Below are 17,759 nucleotides of genomic sequence, written 5' to 3'. Positions count from 1 at the left end.
CCACATTTCCATCCATAATCATTCCTGTTCTTCTTAAATATGAAAAATATAATGGTGATTATTTAATCACATATATTATATAACCCACATGCAGACATCAGAGGGTCTCACCTTAATAATTACTACAGAGGTCATATCCTGTCCAAACCTGTATATGAAATCACAGATGTCCTAATAACGTAATGATAAAGTAACCATGAATAGCGCTTAATGTGAAATTTGTTAATACATAATACATCACTTTGACGGATTTATAGCGGTACCTTATTTTTTTAGATAATTAAAACATGAATCATGGCTATTATTCTAAATCTATTCATAACTAACAATGCTTTCACTTTTGATATTTGAATACCACAGAGGAAATATACTTCCTTCATGAGGGAAAGTTTAAGCAAACATACATATTGGCAGTAACTATGTGGTTTACATTTTTATAGCATGTGATCAGTTTGTATCCTATTTCCTGTGAAGCTGGATGCTTGTAAAGATGGCAGTGCATGTCTTTGATTTGGAAGTATATTGTGCATGCATGCATTTTCAAATATTGTTCAATATTACACATTCATTTATAGAAAACTTGTTTAATAACCAGTGTGACATTTTCCAATTATTCGTTAATCCATTCATGCTGTAGTCATTAATATGCACATTTAAAAACGTTCCGCTCATTTATAAGCTTGTGTCGATCTGTTTTGGCATTGCTTGTTGATCCTTATTTCACACGTCTCACAGTCAAACGGGGTCGAACCGAGAACAGCTCACCGTGGCATGCCAAGCTAATGCCCTTAACACAGAGGAAAATTACACTGTCTAAAAGGTTGCTTTCATGCCCGCTGCGCACAGGTAGACTGAAAGACACAGGAGCCTGCTTGGATGCATGTTGTTTAATAGGCATTCATGAGCCAAACTTTAATAGCTCGCTGCTTACTCTGCCATCACTTAGAAGGCAGGGCCATAATTAAGGCCTTTTACCTAGAAAAGCAGGCAGAATTAAAAGATATTAAAGTGCAATAAAAGAAAACTGTGAGCTAATGTGTGCAGCAAGTGTGTGTGTCAGAGAAAATGTATTTTTATTTGATTGCATGCCCAGAATTGGCTGTTTGCCTTGTCTAAAAATTGCAAGAAAAAAGTTGATGGTAAATGAAAAATGTTTCTTTGAAGGAGTCCAGCGATCGAGCTCAGGCCAGGAATGGCTGGAATGTGTTTTTACTGGCAACGGGGGAATAACAGTAAAGATAATGATAACAGTAATAGTATGTGTGTTTCTGGTGGGTACTGCTGTAGACATGTTTAGGGGCAGCTGGCATTTTGAAAAGTGTTTACCACAGATCCAGTGCAAGAATCCTTTCAAGACTTCAATTTTTTTCAGTATGACTGTAATATACCAGATTCACTTCACAGAATCATATGTACATAAAGGAAAAGTGTAGCAGATGTCAAAACAGACACAGTAGTAGATGTTCAGACAATCATGCTGAAAAATCTGTGTAATTTTGGAATCTAGGAAAAAATCTAAAATGGACTAGGTTTAAGAGAATCTGTGTGCTTTTAAAGTAATATTTTGTTTTGATTTGTTTACAGGATGTAATTGAAATTTACTCCTCGTATGAGATCTACAGGTCTGCTGATCCAATGGCAGCGCTGAACTATGCTGTGCCGTAAGTAGATGCTTCTCATTCATTTTTAGATACGGTCGAACATGAATCATATGCAGTTGCATTAGGAACTAAATGTGTAAACAAATATTTGGCACTTGGAGACAAAAACAGCTTGAAATACAGCAGCTGACCCACCAGCTGCCCAACACACAAAGACTCATATGCATATGCTGAGATGCAAATTTGTGACCATTGCGTTTTAGGACGATGTCTTGACAAACCAAAGATAGGAAATCTGTATGTCCTCTTTGTAATATGATGATGATGTGAAAACCTTCACTAGCACAAAGTGCAGATTCCATGTCCCATCAAATATGTGACCCTGCCTATGAAAACCCAACTAAAGTCATCTTTTGCAATTTACTGTTTAAAATCATCCTACGTAGGTTAAAATATAGCCTTGATATCTTTAAAGGAACAGTATGTAAGAAATTTATATCAATTAATCATAAAATGGCCCTGATATGTCACTAGACATTAAGAAATAATTTTCATTTCAAATACTTATATCACTGACGTCCGGCCAGGATTATGTCATTTAAAAAGTGGAGTTGCAGCCCTCAACTGATGTTTATGTTGTCATTTTTTGTATTGGCCACCAGTTGTGTGATTGCAGTACCAATTTTAGCCACAAGGTTTGTGATTGCAATACCAGTTTTGGCCACAATCCTACATACTGTTCCTTTAATATTGACTGAGTAAGGTCATGCCAAAGATTGAAATCAATGTGAACTCAGTGATTGAAATCAAACTTAATGCTCCTAGTTTAAATTAAATTAAATTAAATTATATATTCATTTATTTTACAGACAATGTCACATACTGTATGAATCACATGTATGGATATTGGTGTACTTAACTGGAGACCATAAATTATTATAAAGTTTTGTCAGTTTATTAGCAAAACATTTTTCTAATTAAGTTTTTTTTCATTATTTGTTTTTATAGATTTTTATAGAACAAAAGTTAATTACTTTAGACAGTCTTGTAGATAGATCGTTTTTTAATTAAATGAGGAAAACCAAGGGAACTTTCGCTCTATTTCTTTGCTGTTAGGCATTCTGGTAACTTTGTTGTATCAATATGTAAATAATCAGGTTAAAGTCGCAATGAAATTGAAATGAAAAACTATATATGTATTTTTAATAGTGTGGTATTATTAACAAATGACTTATCTGTGAGCTTCATTATTTTTTTAAAATTTGTGTGTGCTCATAATCTTTAATCAAAAATGCAAATCTCCTCCCCTCCTCAAAACGATCTCTCTTCACTTCCGGTCAAAAGTATGGCAGGTGGGCGGGGTCCGGGAGAAGATCGCAGTGATTAGCAATTAGCAACACGACCCAACTTCAAACGATCCAATCAGATCTCGATGGACAAATTCAAATCCAGCCCTGCCTTATTTCAGCTCAAAAGCCGTTTCATTCGGATATACGTCACCACGGGGAAAATAAGGCAATCGCTACTTCCGTTTCATGGCGACTTTAAGGGCACCTATGGTCCGATTCACGATTTTACATTTCCTTTGGTGTGTAATTGTGTATTAGTACATTTTAGGGGTGTCCTCGACTAAGGATTTACACATTCGAATCAGAATTTTTGAATCATCTGTGTGTGCATGGGTTGGGAGGGGGCCAGGTACAAATGGGTAACTTTTATTTTCTTTCACAAGCAGCACACAGAAACAACTTTCTGATAAAGTGACCGAAGCTGTCTTTCAAGTGATGAACAAAGACAAAACTGACAATGCATTTATATCATTTTTTTAAATGTAAGGCAACATAAACATTTGTTTAATCATTCCTCATAACATTTTAAAGCCACGATCTACAGAACATCACACAAAGATATAACAAAGAAATTGATAATTAAGCCTAAAAAAATATTACAAATGTGATCCTGCCTTGGAAACCCCAGCTACAATTCAGTGTTTGTATTTAATTTTACGATTTAGCACGTCAAAGCAGTCATGACCAAAAAAACGACAAATGACATTTTGTGATTGTTACTCTAAGCTTTATATACAATTCATTAAATGTTAATTTATAACAAGAAAAACTCTGAAATTAGCTGTTTTATAGACACTAGGCGTTTTTATTTAGCACAGAAATACCTGCTTGCTTTGACTTTGATCATCTCTATTTACTTTAGGTACTGAAACCACTGATGATTCTTATATTATTCATTTCAGGAATCTTTTTTCTATCATTTGAAAGTGAAGACCGACCATAATATTAAAATCACAAGAAAGACAGTCATGTCAGGCATAAATTAGGTTCTGTGCAGATATTTTCCGTGTCGTAACCGAAATTTAAAGAAACTGCTTACTTGTTTTGTAGTTTAACTTTTAAAAAGATAACCACCCTGTTTTAAATACATTTTAAAAACTTATACCTGTCGAAAACATCCATTTTTTTATGTTTAGTTTGATGAACTACTAAATATGAGACGCGGAGCAGCTGTTATGAAGTTGTATGAGGACGAACCCAAATGCAGACAGATGTATGAACACAAAAAGACTTTTATTATATAATACAAAACCGAAAACAAAACCCACGAGGGGGCAAAACAATATAAACAGGATAACTATAAACAGAAGGAGTGAACACTAAACAGGACTAGATACAAAACTACACTGAAACACTAAACTGGATTACACTTAACAAAGAACTGACTAAACACTAAATCTCCAATAGACTAGACTTGACAAGACTCAGTACTCACAGGTATCTGGAAACAATGCACAAGCACAGGACAATGAATACAAGAGGATTAAATAGGGGAGCAAATCAAGAGGGGAACAGGTGATATGAATGAAACAATAATGAGGAGGATGACAAGGGAGCGGGGTAAAAGAGACAAGACACAGGGAACACGTGGTCTAGTAAACCAATACTGAGACCACGTGAACCCACACAAAACATGGGTCTGTCATGATTCTGCCACAAGACTAGATTAAACAAAGGACAAGATGGCAGAACCATGACACTAGCGCGTTTGGCTAAATTGCATGCGCCAGCATCATGGCCAGAACGCAAACAGCGCAAATCAATGCAACGAGAAGCAATCCAAAATGTACAGACTTAGACCTAGATCAGAATTTAGGTTTATAATAAATCATTTTTTTTAAATAAAATTAGGTCAGAAGTAACAAAGTGCAGAACAAATTATGTGCAAAATGCCTAAAGTTAAGGGAAACAAAACACAAGCCAAATAGTTAAATCAGATAACCCAGAGTGATTTATAAATAAAATAAAATAGAGATTATTAAAAGAACGAAAGTATAACCAGAAATGCCAACTTTGTCTTTTAAATGAATGTAGAAACAAAGAGGCAATGGTTTATTAACATAGAAACCTCTTATGGACTTGTAGCCCTGTCCTGGGGGTTGTTGTATTTATTAACGCATTTTAAAAATATTTATTGAAAGCTGATTCTTCACATATTATTTGCAGCATTATCATAATATGCTGTATATTAATATATTGGGAGAAAGCTGTTATATGTGAAATCAGATAATGTGCACCCATATATGGCCAAAATTGAATGAACACATCTGCGACGATTCGACTGTGAGATTGGTAGTCGAATCAGGCTTCTCCTATCGATGCATCGAATCTTCGACTATTCGGCGTCACCCCTAGTACATTTCTTTTCAAACACACAGATTGTAGGGAACAGTTTACTTCTGGGATTGGTGATGTAGTAAAGACCGACATAATCAAAACATTAACATAATTAAATCCTGTCGGCATTGCATTGTGACCAAATCTTTCAAACATGGTAAGGAGCGTCACATGTCCAGCTGAAGGTATTTAGGCCAATCACAACGTATAGTTTAGCTGGCCAATCAGGGACACAGCACTTTTCAAATCCATGAGTTATGTACATTTCAGGAAGAAAGAAAAATCTGGAGCTACAAAAATGTACGGTATGTGGAAAATAATGTTTTTTTAACCATAAACCACGCAAACACCTTGTATTATACCAAATACACAAAATAACATTTTTAGCAATGAAGTAAGTGCACTTTAAAACTACTACATTTGTGCATTTGAACATGAGTATGCTTTTGAAAGCCTGATATACTGCTTTTAAAGAAATCCATCCTTAAATTACATCACAGGCAAGTTATTGTCTAAAATTTATTGAACTGAAAAGGTTATGCATAACAGGAACGACCCAGATGCCGTCATTTGAATTGATGCAAACAAAAGCGATGCTGTAAGGGACAGAAATAATTCCAAGGATATGTCAGTGGCGAAAAATTCGATGGGTGTGACAATTAGACTAAATTAGATTAAACAGAGCATCTAGTCTCACTAAGGTCCATTAAACACTGTTTAATTACTCAAAATGTCAAACTTAAAGAGAACAAACTCCAGACGTTATGTCACACGGCTGCTCTCATCAAGCCAGTGCACTCATTCAGAAACAGCATCCCGTGGGCTGACCTTGAGTCGGGTGCTCCTTTTCATGAGCGAGAGAAGAGGAAAGAGAGAGAGAGAGAGAGAGAGAGAGAGAGAGAGACTTAGTTTAATTGCAGGAGGATCAAGAGGTCAATGCAGAGAGCCGAGCCACTCGCTTACACAGATAGAGTCTCCTATACGGCTGCCAAGGTGTGCAAAATGCTTGATGAAAGGCAGGAAGCTATAGAAAGCTACTTCTCCAAATATTACACAAGATTTGTGTGTTAATGACAGACATTGCACTAATCTCTTCCATCTGCAAATCATCTGAGGTGATTCAAAGCAAGCAATGTTAAATTTGGATCATTATTAAGGGGGGTCTGCTTTCCATGAACAGAGGAATCTTAAAATAAACAAGAAAGCACAATGTATTTGTTATGAAGTCTTTACAGAATATTTGAACTTGAGGAATTTTAGAAGCTGTTAGGTGTCAATTATGCAGTTTTCACACTTAGTTTGATTGCCTGGTCTGAACTTGAGCTCAATTCATCCTCCCTCCCTCTGCGAGGGAAGGAAAACATAAATGAAATAAGTCAAGAGAACAATGCCTTCTCCTCTGGAGTCACTGTTACCATCATTTTGTGGAAGAAGGACTTGTTCTTCAATTAACATTCCTATCATCCACATTTTTGGAGAGGGTGTAGCATAAGGTTTGGCATTTGGTTGGCGCTTAAAAAACAATCTTATCGACCTGTCAGTTCCCTCTGATTTTGGAATAGTTAATGGTTAGGGTTATGCAGTGGCGGCCGGTGACTTCTTTTTCGATGGCGCTTGATGCGAAGTTCGTCAAAACATGTATGTAGCCCGTCATGTGTGTGGTTCCTTTTTTCAAAATATGTGTTAGGCGTGTCAAGTGAAGCTGTGTGCATCAGGTGTCTTGTCAAAATAAGTGCCTGCTGCAGATGCGTCTAAAGAGTTTATTATAAAAGAAACGCTTGCGTTTGCCAGATACTCTCATAATCTCATGCGTAAACAGCTTTTACTGTTAAGGGAGCATCTTGTGTGTATTTTGTGAACGTGAACGTCTCTTTTATCATAAACGGTTTTGACGCGTGTGCAGCAGGCACGTATTTTGACGAAACACGTGATGCACATGGTTCACATGACGCAACAAACACATATTTTGAAAACACAAGCAACACACATGACACTCCGAACACATATTTTGTATTAGCACCCCTCGGATAAGCAGTCACGAGCCGCCACTGGGGTTATGTGGGTAAGGACATAATTTGGGAAAAATGTTGTTCCAGGACCACCAAATGATTTTAGTACAGGAACACATCGTAATTTCACAGGCGGGGGGGATGCTTTTCTCTTGGGAGGGGTATACCTTTAACTGTTAAAATGTTTAAGGGTCAGTAACAAAAACAGTTTGGCAAGATGAGAAATTCCAAAATCTTTTTAAAAAACTTGTTTTAAAAGCATCAGGTATATTTCAATGCACATGGTGTATTTATGCTGATTTTATGCAATAAAAATGTACATTTGCACCATTTTTATGAAAGTTAAGACTGGATGGACCTGAAAATGTCGAATGGTTTTAATGCCAAATTGCGCCAAAGAATGAGAAATATTAAATAATTTATCCACCTTTATGCGTAATTATAAAAAATCATTTTAAAATATCACACGAAAATAAATTTTATTAGTTATTACTAAACGTAAATTTGCATGCGTTTTTGTCATATTTGTCCGGACATATGCTGAAAACAGCTCTGTTTTCTAAATAATCTTTGACAAATTATGTAAAAAGATCAAATTTCACTAAACTAGATGAGTATATTTTATTCCAAAAGATTTTATGAATATATTTAACATTTCATAAAAAAATACTAGTTACACCAAATGACACAGACCGGTTACACCACATTGCCATTTTTGCAATTATTCCCCAAATATTCTTTCAAAATGAAATAAAACCAGAAATATTAGACTTGGTCTTCAAAAAAGAGAATGTATGCATGAATTTATTTTGAAATTTTAACCCTTTTACATTTCATTTAATCATACGGACACAAAATAATTAACGTCACATCATTGACTCTTAAATGTTTTATTCCCTTTGACTTTACTCCCAAAATTATTATGTAATCAATAAAGTTCACACAACAACCAAATGCACTAAAATCTGATTTCAAATTGACTCACGGCACATGCACATAAAACAACTAGTATAGAAATGCTCTAAACTGATCAGAAAAGCACAGATTGAGGCATATCCAGCTTAGATGCCTGGTTGTTTTCAGTCTACCTGAAGATGGATTAGTTGCTTTTGCTAAGCCTCCCCTGCCATTATTTAAGGCTAGTCAGCCAGTGTCTCTAGAGAACTGAGTATACTCAATTAATATGAGCTAGACGAATGAGAAATACCTGAACTGTATGTGAACAGAGGGAGGGAATGAGAAAAAGACAAAGAGACAAGACCCAAGTGAAGTTTAATGCTTTTTGTCAGCATGACACCATCTGCATTCAGACTCTGTTGCGTCGTGGATCCGGGCGAGGTGATTTCATCGTTACGAGAGCCGCTAATGAATCCCTAAAGCCATGGCTGATGAAGCTATACGCCCAAATAAGCTCCTAAAAAGTGTCTGAAAGGTAATTATGAGAACACTTCGTTCAAGCATTCCTACACTGTGAAGAGATGATGATGAATTTCACAGCTGAGCCTTAGGATCACATAAATAACCCCAGACCGTTCATTCGATTGTATCTATATAAATGATATACTCCAGAACCCTTTAGGATCCACTTTAATTTTGTGCTGGAGATACTGATGAGAGCGAAGGAGTCTGCAGTGTTTTATGTTGCATGCATTAGTACGCAGAGCGAGCTGTCAGACCGTTTTCCCTGCAGTCTGGCTTCACTGGGTGCGCAGATCTGCAGTATCTGTACATTAATGACTGCTGCCGAGAGACCACCAGCTCTCCATTTTAAGCAGACTGACCTTCACTGTCCTCTGCATTTAGACTCTGAACAAGGGAGGGAGGGTGGGAGAGATGACAAGAATGGCAGGAAGTTGTAGAAATTGGAAGAGATGGGAAAAGGAGGAAGTTGAATGAAGGACAGAGCAAGGAAGGTGAGAATTGAGGACAAAGAGAGAGAAAGGGTGAATGATGGTAAGAGGTGAAAATAAGAAGAAACCGAGAAAATAACCCCCCACTTGACCCCGGCGGACCGGTGCTATGCTTGTCAGACAGTCCTTCATTTCGTCTGCTAATAAACAAGATTATTATAGTCTGGGAATGGATGCCCAGGGGCAGCGAGTCCATGTTACCCTAATAGAAAGTATGAAGTGACCTTACCCACATGAGTATGTGTGTATTTGTGTTAGTCTCTGTATGAGTTTCTGTGGCTGGATGTGTGGTCTGCATTTGAGTGGGGTTGGGGTGTATTTTATTCACTTTTAGAATAACTTTGCAGTAAATAAACAGGCTGAATAACTTGTTATTTCTATTGTGTGAAACTCTCATAGTACTCACTATAAATGGAGACTGCCAGAATGTGAATAAAGATTTGACAGACAGACTTATATTAGTGATTTGATGGACTTCATGTATTGTTAAATTAAAGCAGTTTTTAAAATATGTTAGTAAGGTTAACTAGTTTATGTCTAATAAGCTATAATTTATCTGTATACTGCATAGATATTTGTTTTAAAGGATTACTCCACTTTAATAAAAAATAAATCACGATAATTTACTCATTTACTCAGAATTTATTGGACCTCAACAGTTTAGTTTAAAAGTGCCGTTTTAACGCAGCTTCAAATGATCCCAAACGAGGCATAAGGGTGTTATCTAGTGAAATGATTGTAATTTTCGGCAAGAAAAATAAAAAATGTGCACTTTTAAACCAAATCTTGCACTAGCCATGTTACGCGCCAGAGTGACCTCACACTTTGCGTAAGTATGTCGAAAGGTCATGGGTGACGTATGCGAAACTATTGCCCAAAAGTGTGGTGAAAGAGGACCATTCCGAGGTTGTTATTTGTGGAATGATACTAATTGATGTATTTGTGCCAGTTTACTGTTTAAAATGGTGCGCAAATGTGCGTTTCACATATGACGCGTGACTTTTCGATGTGCTTGCACAAATGCGTAAACTCATGCTGGCGCGTCACACGGCTAGGGCAAGACAAGAAGTTGTGGTTTAAAAGTGCTTATTTTGTATTTCTCTTGTCAAAAATGACTATCGATTCACTAAGTTAAGACCCTTATGCTTCGTTTAGGAACGTTAAGAGCCCTTTGAAGCTGCATTGAAACTGCATTTTTAATCTGCATTGAAACTGTAAACTGTTAGGTTCAATAAAGTCTATATCCTGGAATGTTTTCCTCAAAAAATTTTATATCTTCTCAAAATTAACTTAGATGACCTGGGGGTGAGTAAATTATGGGATTTTATTTTTATAAAAGTGGAATCATCTTGTTATTAGGGGTGTAACGATTAACCGTGCAAATGCGCGTTTTCCCAATTAATGAATTTGAATAAATTACGGTGAAATCCCGGCACATCCGAAAGCCAGGGGGCGCTCTCATGCAGAAACTCCCTTTGTACCACAGAAGAAGTAGCATTTCAAACCGGGTGTGCCTCATAAGCCTTAAAAAAGTGAAGCCTCTGGCTCTTTGATTGCCCCCTGGTGGCTGGCTGCAGTACAAGTCATAAACCCCGCCCTCTCTATTCAAACAAATGGAACTCTGCTCTAAATAAAAAACATATTTACACTTTCAATAAAAGTTTCCGAAAGATGGTTTTGGTCCTTTCAAGTAGTTGTTATCATGCTGATATATGTTCAAGTCTTCATTATTGTGGTATGTTTCATTTAAGCTTGTAATTTGATGCAATAGAAACGGGGCGTGATGTTATGATTGGCGTGGTTGAATTGGTCGCACGAGCGTTTGGGCGGAAGTTTGAAACCGCGGCTCCGCCTCTGGCTCCACGGACGATTCCTTCTGCGCATGCCTTGGCTCCAAACTGACGTTTTTACGTAACATGGCGGTGACTGTGGTCGGACATTTTTGGCTTCAATTCATTACAATGGTGGGAGGCGACGTCACCTCGTCCATTTTTTTTTACAGTCTATGTTTCAAACGCTATCCCAGGAAATGTCTACAGAAATATTTATATTGCTGTTCTTCAAATTGTTTCAGGTATTTTCATGATAATAAAGAATATTTTGAATGATTTTTATTTAACTAGTGTTGCTTTTTTTAAATGCACGTTATAAACGACTCCAACTCAAAATGACTTTAGATTGATGAGGACTTCCTAGATTGAACAGGATGCTTAATTTAAATACTGTAAAATAAAGTATGAATTTTACAGGATTTTAACAGAGCAGCCAATCACCCTTAACCTTATCCTTTTGTATGTTTGTCTCTGTGTGTGAGAGAGCTACAGTATAGTGTAGAAAGGTATACCGCATTCGGCAGGGATGCTGTTGGGAATCTGCTAACATAAAAATAGAAAGAGCAGTTTGCTTTTCAATGCCTCTTTAAACAGAAGTCGCTCTGTCTTCCCTACCATGTTTGTTGGGACATGGTGGTATATATGTTCGTCTGAAGCATAACAAGACCATTGTGGGATCGGGAAACTATTTTGTATGCTTGTGGTTTGGGAGGCACAACAGTCTCATGAACGCTGATGGAATGTGGCCTGCTTCCACTTCCATGCATTTGGATCTGCTTCAGCGGCAGGGCCCGTAATCAGACTCGCTGGCTAAGTAAAGCCATCTACGTTTATGAGGATGTAATGGGTGCAGTATGGAGGCGTCTTAGGTGTTTACGTAGGGCTTTTATTTCAGATTCTTTTATCTTTTTAATATCATTCAGTGAGTACAGTCCCATAGATGGTACACATCTTTTTTGCCATTACACTTGGTTTCATCACAGCCTCTTAGCTCTAAAGAATTCTCCTCACCAGATTTTGATCTTATCTGTTGGGTTAGTGCTTGGCCTCCCTCCTGCTACTGAGCCTGAGACAGTCAATTCAACATAAGCCAGACCCTTTCACACCGTGTTCTAACTAGACATGATGCCGCAACATACGATAAGAGGTGTCTTTTCCATGTTAATCAGAGTTTTTGTCCAAACCAGCCGTGATGCGATGCTGTGAAGAGTGACAGTGAATTCTTTATGTGTTTTGTGATTGATTGCGTCACACTACACCCCTTTTTGCATTCAGTATGGACAGATAAATTGCCTATAGCTGGAATCATATAGCGTCAGGTCTAGTTAGGACAGTAACCTGCGCTTCATTTTTGCGCATCACATTTATCAATGTAAGTTTCTTTTTGGCATCCTTGAAGGTCAGCGATCCGTGTACGACTAGCTGAAATGTGATCCGGACTCCGCGTGCGAGTCTGTGTGAAACATAATTCACCGGTTGCGATTCGCAGTTGAAACTCGCCCCCTTAGACACCACAATGCGCAAAGGTACTGTAAACCTGAAATGATAAGCTCAAACAACTTGAAACTTTAGAAGTCTGTGGGCCCAAGATGCCTGGGGCAGGTTGAAGCAATCCCGGACGAGCCCCCGTACACCCTGGTCTCTGGTTGAGGTCTGGAGTAGAGAGGCACAGAGATGGCATGGTTACAACAATGGCTCTCTTTGTCAACCCGCCTGGCTGAAGTTGATCATTGTTCCAAAAAGTATGTGTGGCTTTACCTTCGGTTACTTTTTCTCCTGCGCTTTTCTTTTTTTCTGTATTTCTTTCACTCGTTTAACCAGCCTGCCCCGCTCACTATCAGTCTGATATCCGTCTCTCTTTCCAGGACATGTTTTATCACAAATCTAAAGAGAAGTTCATCCCGTGATCACACTTGTGTGTCGCTGTGTCTGTCTGTTTGTTATGTTGCTTTCGCGTCGAGTGCCATATGCTCAATCGTGAGAAGGAGAGCCACACATTGCCTGCTGTTTCCTAGCCTTGGCATGTTTAGTACAAACAACAACAAACACAACTTATGTGCTCATCTTCATCCATTCCCCTTTTTTTTGTAACTCCGAGTTACCATGGAAAGTATGGTGCTATGTTCCTGCAAAGCTCATTTAGCACCTGACAGACAATGAATGTGAGGTCATTCACAGGGTGGTGCGTTATTTGGTCTCAAATTCCTCTCAACGTGCATCATCAGGTATGCGATTTTTTTTTGGTCAATGTCTGTTTCATCGCCCCTGTTGTTAGAAGACTTTTTTGGGCCGTGTGGAGGTGAAAAAGCATCTAAACCTGGCCATATGCCCCCTTGTGCCTATTACTTTACCTCTTCCTACCATCACAGATACAAATCCATATGGCAGAATATTACTTACAGCGAAATCTAAAGCACAGACGGACTCTCATTTGCTATTACAGGAGCTTTGTCAGCTCTTACTTTAATCAGCTTTTCTTTTTGTGCAAAGATATTCTGTGCTCTTTATTAAGACATCACGCTGTCAGGATTTCGTAGAAGTGTATTTTTATAACAGCCCATCTCTTAACACGTTTATAGATGGGTAGTCTTGTTTGTGCCTCAAGTACGTAGCATATTTCTGGAAGTAAAGCATATACTGACTGCGCCTCTCTTTTAAGCTGGGCTTTACGAAGTTATCACACACCTTTCTCACACCACAAAGAGACAACGGATATAAATAGATGGCACAAATACTATTTAACGCCAGACATTAATTTGCATGTCTTTTATGTGTGTGTGTGTATTTGCGTTTGTGTATGCATGTTTACGCCAATTTTTTTTCTATTTCATCATTGGCTTTCCTTTCTTTGCCCCCTTGTTTTGTTTTTTCTTGTGTGCATTGTGTCCCATGTTTGGATCGTCTTAGGGGTTCAGTGTGCTTTTAGGAGGGGTGGGCAGAGTAGAGATCACCATTGAAAGGCAACAGCAGACAGTTGGATAATTAAAGGTTTGGAAAGGCAAGTTTTTTCTCCCAGTATTTTCTTTCAAGCCTTTTGGAGAGTGTACCGGCCTGTCTGCTCTATCAAGGGGCCGGCATTGAGTCCAGGGCTGTAGGGCAGCCATCTGGCCCGAGATCACTCCTTTGGTCCTGTGAGAATGCTTCGACTTTTACTCTCTCCCTCCCTAACCAAACCAAACTGGGCATTGTGACACGCTGTCAATGGCAAAAGAGCACACAAAGACCCATGGCTTTGGCAAAGCAGTAACACACAGATTTTTGACACTTATGTAAACCACTGTGAAATACCACTGTATAATATTTAGATGTAGCTAGGGTGACCAAATGAACATGATGATAAAACAGGAAAGGTTGGAGATGTGGCCCAGCGCTGGTTTGGGCAGTGTTTGCGTGCCAACGTGTTAGCATGCCAGCGCTTACAGTGTGCAACGAGTTACAGGTGTTTTTTTGTCATGATTCACAACAGTTTTGAAAACAAAACAGATTAAAAAAAACTTTGTTTTTGGCTTCATCTTTGGATACGCTTAAAGGTTTTGCTTCAGTCAGCCTAAGATTTAACTTTTAATGCTTTTAAAATTACTAACAAAGAAAATGTTTATGAATAGATTTGTTTTATGAGCTATTAGATTAGTTTAAATCACCTTGTCAAAAAAAGCAGCATGCGTTTCTATATTGAAAAATCCATCCATTACTGGCACAGTTACGGACATGAACGCTGGATGTTTTCAATCTCTTTCTTATTATTAACATGTTTAGATCCTTAGGTAGTGCTTACTGTTATATTTAGGGCCATAGAACGGTATGTTATGGCTATATATCTTGCAGGTTTTGCATAATAGAAGAAGCATGATTCATAGTTATGTCAGTTTAAAAGCTATCGTTTTAGAGGGAAAGCATTTCTGTTGAACTCGTTGAACACTTGCTCATAAATTCAAGACTGTTCTGATTGGGAAGTCAAATCACTCATAAAATTCAGTCAGAAGAATTCTTTCATCTAATTGGGCTGCAAATTAGACAAATGTCATCAAATCTTACAAATGTTACTTATACAAAAATGTTTTCTTGTGCTCGGTACGAGACTAAAGTGTTATTTACTGTTGAAACAACCTCTTAACCTGGTGCATAGAGCTTTTCAATGAAAATGATGAGAAACTCGTGCTGTTGCTAAGATACAGGACTAACAGCACTTTCACACTAGTAATTTCTGGTGCACAACCGGGTTCATTTCAGGAGTTCAGATCGCTGGGATGCCATGAATGCTGTTTTATAAACTTGTAAAAACAGCAAATCTAAATGAGGAAATATGGTGATACATTAAGATGCTGCACTGATGGCAATACTAAGTTCATCGGAAGTTTGAGACATAAATACTTGAAAACACTAATTCACATAAAGTGGAAACGCACTGTAAAAAGTGAAAGTTGGATTAACTTGGGCATGTTCATACTTGACATGTTTGGTTAGATTAAAACAAACTCTGGTGTGATTGCTTGGTTGGTGCGGTTCATTTGAGTAAATGTGGTAAACTCTAGTGCACTAAACAAGCGAACCAAGACCGCTGAAAAGTTGGGTCTCAGTACTCTTTTAAACAAACTCTGGTGAGGTGCAACTATCCTTACGCATTAAGGTTCGTTATCTTTAGGTTGGCTGCTAAAATGCCAGTATGAACGCTAAGTGAACCAGGACTTAAAGGACTTTGGTCCGGACCAAAAGAACCGTACTACAAGCATAAACACTTAATTACTTCAATTGGTAATGCCTATGTATGAAGAGTTCAGATGCAAAATGCCACCTTTGTCCAAAATGAGATAATGATTGTAACCGATTGCTCTCGACACGAACTACCCATATATCAAATACTTTTGCGTCAAAATCGCTTAATCCTGCCCTCAGCCCATTCAAAAATACAGTTTTTTAAGCAGAATCCATTAAGAGTCTAATAAAAAAATGCTAATTAACAAGAAATCACTCCATACGCACAAGTGAGTTTTCCATCTGAACCCCTTCATATCATTATTCAAATCCAATTATTTTTTTATTGTTTTGAGAATATATAAAAACAAAAGCCATATCAAACTGTTGGACAGTAAATAAGTGCAAGAAGTGTCATTTAATTATTTAGAAATTATTAAAGTCACCATGAAATTGAAATTAAACACTACAATAATTTATAAAAAAATGTATACTTCATTAATTAAAAAAAAAATACGTGCCCTCATTATCTTTTATCAAAAACATTAACCTGCTTCCTCCTTAAAAGAACCTCTTTCACAAGGAATGATGAGGGTGCGAGCATTGTTGCCAACTATTTTTAGTGGAAAGTGTCGCTAGATTACGTCATTTCGTAATTACAATATCAGTGACGTCATCACGTCATATTTGAATTTTGTCACTTCAAATCTGTTTCACGTTTCTCTTACTCTTTGAACTCTCACAAACTATATTTTAATATAGCTGAATGCCTACAAAAAGTTTTCATTTGTATAGACCACTTTTGTGTTTGCAGAGATGACGTTTTTTGTGGGCGGAGCCAAACTGGTTGCAGAAAGTGACATCTCGGCAGTAGCGGTGAGAAGTGTTTTAGCATTAAACCGTGATTTTTATGGATCAGGTGTTCTGTCGAAATCTTGATTCCCCTATGTTTCCCTTTAGTGCAATGTTTCTTATAGCGTTTTAATCACATTACGTTTATTTTTTTTAGATAAATAAAAAGTTTAAATGTCTTGGCTACTGATATACATGTATGTAATGTATATGTATTGTTCTTTTTTGCTAAATCAATTATTTTTACAGTCTGAATTGCTATAAGAAACACATGGAGGGAACAGACTTCGACAGAACACCGGACATCTTCTCTACTTAATTTCTATTCTAATTATTAATAGATTTCCAGATGATTTCATCGCTCCATTCTGTCCGTTTAAGGGCTTATTGCAAACATAAACACCTACGTTTATCTTCAAATGGTGTCTTAGACGATGGTATTCTATAAAATTGAAAGCCATCTTTTTTGGCATTCCTATTCTGACACTTAACAGCACAACAGGACATTTTCTAGTGAGTTATCTTGCTCGTTTCACTCGTGTACAATTCACTTCCTTTGTTCCCTTTCAGTCGGTCACTACGACGTCACGTCGTGACCGACGAATTGGGAACTCGCTTAGAGAGACCAATCTGCTTCGTATACTACTAAAACGCCAATGAACTTGGCATTGAGATATTTGCATAATGCTGGCGCCGCCCCGCCAGGTGCCTTTATAAGCAGCAGGTGCAAATAGGGAAATTAGCTTTTTTTCGCTTCGAAAGCCGGCATTATCTGCTACTGAGAAGCTACTTTACTCTGTTGGGATTTGATTGCTGAAGTTGGTTGGACTAGCAGTACCACAGCGGACGCTTCGCTTAATTCCACGGCTCTACACCTGTTTATTGTTTTGAGTTTAGTGTGTGCGTTGCCTTCCTGTGCGCTCATCAACTAGGCATCTGAGTGAATTTCCCTAAAAGAGTAATACGAGAGAGCTTTGTGCCTTGTTAAAGGCAGCCACTCTCTCGTATATCCGGACATCAGCGTCCTTTTCAGGATGGCTTTTCGTCCGTGCGATCTTGGATGCGAGAAGTATAAGGGTTCCAGTGACGGTCACGAGCGCTGTCTTCGTGCTCAGGCATCGAGCACTCCGGGGCTGCGTTCGTGGAGAGTTTCTGTTCTCTCTGTGAGAGCATAACC

General features: G+C 37.9%; 1 long non-coding RNA gene across 1 annotated transcript in view; it reads left to right on the top strand.

The window, feature by feature from the left end:
• LOC135771146 (uncharacterized) overlaps positions 1-16,572 on the top strand; it is a 48,640-nt gene extending 32,068 nt beyond the window's left edge. Inside the window, exons 3-4 of the long non-coding RNA XR_010542842.2 lie at positions 1,585-1,661; positions 16,545-16,572. This is a non-coding gene — a long non-coding RNA (uncharacterized lncRNA). The remainder of the gene's footprint in view (positions 1-1,584; positions 1,662-16,544) is intronic.
• Positions 16,573-17,759: the final 1,187 nt, after the last annotated feature.

Source organism: Paramisgurnus dabryanus, chromosome 8 (assembly GCF_030506205.2).
Source record: "Paramisgurnus dabryanus chromosome 8, PD_genome_1.1, whole genome shotgun sequence".
Classification (NCBI taxonomy): Eukaryota; Metazoa; Chordata; class Actinopteri; order Cypriniformes; family Cobitidae; genus Paramisgurnus; species Paramisgurnus dabryanus.
The sequence above is the reverse complement of the archived record's forward strand: the minus strand, read 5'-3'. Positions and strand labels throughout refer to the sequence as shown.